Source organism: Xiphophorus maculatus, chromosome 23 (genome assembly GCF_002775205.1).
Source record: "Xiphophorus maculatus strain JP 163 A chromosome 23, X_maculatus-5.0-male, whole genome shotgun sequence".
In the NCBI taxonomy this organism is placed as follows: Eukaryota; Metazoa; Chordata; class Actinopteri; order Cyprinodontiformes; family Poeciliidae; genus Xiphophorus; species Xiphophorus maculatus.
In genome coordinates, this window is record NC_036465.1 from 5,595,300 (window position 1) to 5,601,370 (window position 6,071).

Consider the following 6,071-nt stretch of genomic DNA (forward strand, 5'->3'; position numbering starts at 1 on the left):
TCCAAACCTCATAATTTTGCCTGTCATGGACTCCCATGTTATTTTGTAAACAAATTTGAAAGTCCTTTAAAAATAGAATCGAATGGCAGTCGGACTTATACTGCTGTGAAAAAGTACTTGCCACCTTAGAATATTAATGTTTTTGTCGCATTTTTGTGATTCAGATTATCAAACCGATTTTATCAACAAAGATGTTGTAAAATAACTAGCAATGCGATTTTAGCTTCAACAGTCCATTTAAGGTCATGACTCACCTTTTGAATCAGATTTGAGTTGTGATTTGATTTGACCGCTGTGTCACGATCCTCATACAGGCCTGTGATTTTAATGCAGTCAGTACTTTAAACAAAGGCAAGAGTGATGAGTGCCAGCATATTTTGCATCAGATTAATATGGATTGACTTTAATCCCCCCTTACATGTCGGGACCTTTCATTTGAAGGCAAGGTGAAACTTAAACGTGTGGATCAAGGAGCTAAAGGATCATTTGAAAGGGTTCTTGAATTTCATTAGCTGGAGGAAAAATTTTTTTTTAGAGCCATTAGCCTACTTCCAGATGTCAGACAAGGTTCTATTTAAATGGTTTCATAGGTTGAGCAGATATTAGGTTATAGTGAGTAGTTAGTAGGGTTTTTTTTACCCTTAGTAAACAAAATCATAATTTAAAAACATTGTCTTGTATTTACTCGTTTTGTTTTTATTTGTCTTGTGAACTAGAAGGTTTAACAATAGCTGAAAAGGAAAAAAAAAGAAATCTGTTCAGGACAAATAAATTTTTGGCCATGTAAGTTAGTTATTGCTCGACTATTTAAGTTTTCTTCAGTGTCCATTGTATTTACCTTTGCCGTTCATGAGGCTGTGGTTAATTCAGTTCTTGCTCTTTCTATATTATATTCCCAGATTCATTGTTAATGTTATTAGCTTTACATCTGGCAAAAACTGAGTACATCATGTGCAAATTTGCCCTAATGACATGTGCAACATTATGTTTGATAACAGAAACATCAAGATACACTATACCCAGCACTGTTGCTCATCTGAGCAATAATATGCTTCACTCATATATTTCTCTAGAGAGGTGCTTCAGCACCTGCCACTGCATGAGTAATATCTTTCCAAATACTAATAAATGAGTTAGAGGGGTTTTGTTCCGCAACATAAAGCATATGTTATTTGCTTCTGTTTCCAGTGTTTTCTAAAAAATTATGTAAATTTACATAGGGAAACAAAATATTGTTGTATGTGACATTTTCATGTCCTGATTTTGAAGATAAAATTGTAAAGAATATGGTTTTGAAAATCCATATCTTAAAAGTGTCCACTGTATTCTATCAGTGGTTTGTGAAATCATTTTTTTGCTAAAGTTTTTTTTTTACCCATTCCAAGAACTAAATATCTCTTGGGACTGGGGGGAGAATGTGTACATCAGTTTTAGCTCTTGTCACAGATTCTCAGATGGACTTCAGTTTAGACTTTGAATGAGCCATTTAGTACATAAAAAATATTAGCTAAACCAACTTAACTAAAACTACTGTGAAGAATCATTCCTAAATTTCTGAATGTGTCAAGACAATGTTGGAACCAACGGACCAAGATTTTTTTTTAGTAAATCAGTCCTGTGGAGTAATGGAGTTCAATCAGACACAAAAGGTTAGAAGAAAAAATTTTGATTCCACAAAAAATATTAACTTTTACTGAGGGTGATTGGCTTGATCAACTTATACACCAGCTGCAGAAGTTCAAGAACAAAGGAGGATCTATTTTCTAATGAGCATGCATTGTTCACAAATATGTTTTCTCCCTATTAATTTTGATATTTCAAGTTGAAATAAAGGTTCAACAGTTCAAGTTGAAGATAAAAACTAGATGGTATCTTATTAAACGTGTCATCTTCAGCTATGTCTAAAAAGGTTAAATATTTTGGTTTGCAGAATTTATGGCTCATTGTACTGGTAAATGTATTTTTAAAGCACATTGACTTTGTACCTATGCTTTTAATAGCAGAACAATATGAGATCCAGTCATATACAGTTGAGCAATATAAATGTTTATCTTGGTCAGAAATAAAAAAACAGATTAAGCTATAACCTGATTACTTGTCATTGTGCATTGTTTGAAATGCATTTTCTGCTGTCTATAAATAATATTAACCCAACAATATCTGAGAACCCCTCAGGGGATTTTAAAGCTGATTCATGGAGCGCTGGCGTTAGAATGCTAAACAGATGCAGGTGGAGTGGATGTATTTTAGTTTGTGATACATTTGCTTTATGCATAGATCCTGCTTATTGCTGGAGTTGTTGGATAAGCCTCTTAAACTGTCCTCATGAGGCATGCTGATCCAGGCAGTCACCCCCCCCCCCACACACACACACAACATGCTCAGACTGAGATAAATTGACTTGGTTTTGTGCTTGTGCAAAGAAAATCTGAGACAATGATAAAAAGGTCACATCCCATCTAGAGATAATGTTATTGAAATCTCATTTTGCTTCTTTAATATTCCTTTTTTATTTAACTGTAAGCCAACCATCTCCGTCATTTCACACTTAGGTGGGATTTTTATTCACTTTGCAATCAGGATTCATGAGCTGTGACACAAAGGTGACATAAATATTGTCTTTTAATTATTGTTAGGCCCTTAATCTATCAGTCTTACAGAAGACTGACAGATTAATAGTTATACTATTTTTGTCAGTTCTGTTACAGATTGAAAAAGATTGATTTAAAACTTTTGAAAACTTTTAAAAACTTTTGAAATTGGACAAAACTGGAGATTTTACAACCTTCTCAACACAGACAACACAAATATAATTTTCTATTTTTTGATGGTGTGACTTTGTTCAGATCCTTCACACTTTCTCACATGCAAAACATCACAAGAATTTAAAGTAAAACAGCATTCAAACAGAGGAATTCAAGATGATTGTGAACCAGGCCAGATGCTTGACAGATCTTAGAGGGGCAGTAGCCCAGGGCCCTGATTCTTATTTGGGCCCCAATAAAATATGGTAAAATATGGAGTGTACTGAATTGTTTTATTTTCTGTTAGTTGCTTATACAGCGCTTTGATTTAAAGTGCTGTATGAATAAAATAATTTTCAGTAGTGGGATCATGTTTTAAAAAAAGGGCATTGTGTTAATTCTAGGGTTAGAATTAACCCTAGACTCTAAATCAAGTTAAATTTAATGTAAAGCATGCAAAAACACACACACACCAAATTACACAATATCATTCATTATCAAACAATGATAAATGTATTAAAACCCTAAATTTTTAAGCTGTTGTACTTTGTGTTCCCTGTAAATGTATATAAGAAGATTATGTATTTAAATTAATGATAAATTCAATTTAACAACCTAAAAAAACTGAATAAAAACAAACAGAAAGTACATTTGGAGAACTTAATACATGTATTAAATCAATGCACCTAGGTAAATATGGGTTAATCAATTCAATATGTGATCCACTCTGAACTTTGGCATTTTATAAACCTTGAGCTCAGCGCATTATGAAATGCATTGCTGTGTCAGAAACCCTGGGCAAACTAGTCAAGTGACTTTCTTTGCTTGGAAACTGCAGTCAGCCCATGCATAGCTGTCCTATAAATAGTCTTGCATTGCTTTCTCCACTCTGGCTTACTGGCTGCCAGCATTGCAGTCACGACTGCCCCTGAACAGTTAGAATGAGGCTGAGTCTTCCTTCCTATTGGCTCTCTGGGTGTACTGCAGCCGCTGCTCTCCCCCTGCCTTTCCCCTCTGCAGTCACGGGATGTTCCTGCGTCAGAGCCAAGCCTTACAAGCTACGCTGATCATCAGCACCGTATACGGCAATCCTTTGCTCCCAGCACAGCCCTTACATCATGGGTACTTACGTCATACACCAGTGACGACACACTTACGATTATGTATCCACGCTATTATTGCAAAACTGCTTCTAAGGGAGGGAGGAATGGGGGAATGAGTGTGATGAAATTAGCACATGAACTGCCCCCCTGTGGAGGATCCTGTAGCAATCAGTTTTCATTATCAATCTCTGGCATCATGTTGAGTTTTGTAACAGTGTTATATATGGCTCTTGGTGGGAACATTAACTAAAGTTTGCACACACTGATAGAAGGAAATAGTGCTGCTGATAGATGCTGTATATTATAGATGTCCCCTGCAGGAATCTGCATTATTTCAGCAAACGCAACCCTACACACCGTAGTTTCAGCCATTTACCCAATTTACTCATTAGTTGCTAAAGTGTGACACACAACCTTAACTTTCCATAGTTTAAATTATAATGGTGTTGTGGTTTTAGCTTAATTCATACCAGATGACTCCATCTCAGAACTTGTTTTATGGTTTAACCCAGAAAACACTTGTGAGGTTTAAGTAACTCAAGCATTTATTTTCCACTACTATTCTCAAAAAATATGTTCTGCTTTGCGTTTAGTGTGAGCTGCCGTCAGTAAACATAGTAAACACTGAAATATTTCCAAAGAAAAAAAATAAAGCCTTGTTTTCAAAAGCTTGGGCTAACCCATGCATGTTGTAATTACATTAAATAAAGAATGTTACTACATCCACCCATTCTCATGAGTTAACCCTGAAAACATGTGGCCTGAGAACAAAATTAAAATCAGTTTCAAATGAGACTTCTTTTCTAAATCAGAACTTGTAGCATATCTTTTATTTAGTGAGCTGGATATAAGTGATATTGTTTTTGTTTATGTTCTGTCTCAACACATTTAAGTGCAGCCTTTATCCGAATCATGTTTATTTCATTATAATTAATGCACTGAATCTGATATACATGCATGCAATATAAACTTATTCACTTGACTAGCCACTAAAAGTTTAGGTTTTTTTTCTGTAAGACTGCAGGAACCTGTTTGAAATTGGTCAAAAAATGTTGAACAATAGATGGCTTATTTAAAGCTATGAAAACATTTAGGGAACTTTTACAATAGGTGTTTACATCCCTCAAAAACTGTCAGCTTTTACTTTCACTAGTTGACACTTCAGCAGTTCCTCTGCACTTGGCCATTGACTTTCTAATACAGAAATAAGGTCAGGTCACTGGCCTTCAATCAAAATTGGTTTAAGATTTTTTCTAATTCATATGATAATGTTCTAGATCTGTCCAACATGTAACTGGCCTATTACTTAATGACCACTGGATATAGGCACCATGGATGAATGGGCATGCTTGTAATATGTTGCACGGCTATTTTGGTTTTTAAATGTATAGTAACTGCAGCAGGGATGTGATTTTAGCTAAAAATATGACAGTAATACATACCTTAGACAGACTATGTACAGTATGTTACTGATTCTTACTTAGAAGATGCAGTTGTGATTTCTTGGATTACGACCTTTGACAATTTGATTTAGAGAGCTGCTTGTTAGTGGATGGGAGATATTAACTTTAGTCCCTCTTGTGGAAGGAACCGGTATTACAAAATCCCCTATTAAATAAGCTTAAAAAATAAATAAACAAATCATTAAATGTTTTTCTTTAAAAACATGAAAATAATAATTTTTACAAATTTAGAAAGTAAGACAAGAAAAAAATAATAACCAGTTGCCATTAAGTGCTTCCATTACGATTTTTTTTTCTTTTTTTGTGTGTGTATTTTCTCACCTAGGTTCATTTTGTCTATCTGGAGATAATCAGTTATATTACAGCTCATTTACTACATGTTTAAGTGAATATGTGTGTAAACAGGTTCTTATGACATGTGAATAACAACAATGGCCCTATGTTACAGTATATCAGTATAAATAACATTCAGGTGTAGCAGCTGAATGTTTGTACATCATTTCTTCATACAAAAAAACATGCAGTGGACTTTTTTTTAATTTTTCATTATTTTAATTTATTTTTATGGTCTGTCCTTCCTAGGTGCCGATGGAAAACATATTCTTTATATGCACTTAATGGACAAAGAAGCATATTATTTCTGACAAAAAGTATTTTGTTCAGTTAATCAATCACACTAAGCAAGAAAAACTACAGTTATATCCTATCTTTACAAAGTGATGAAAAAAGTTTTGCATCACTGTAAAACATTCAGCTTCTAA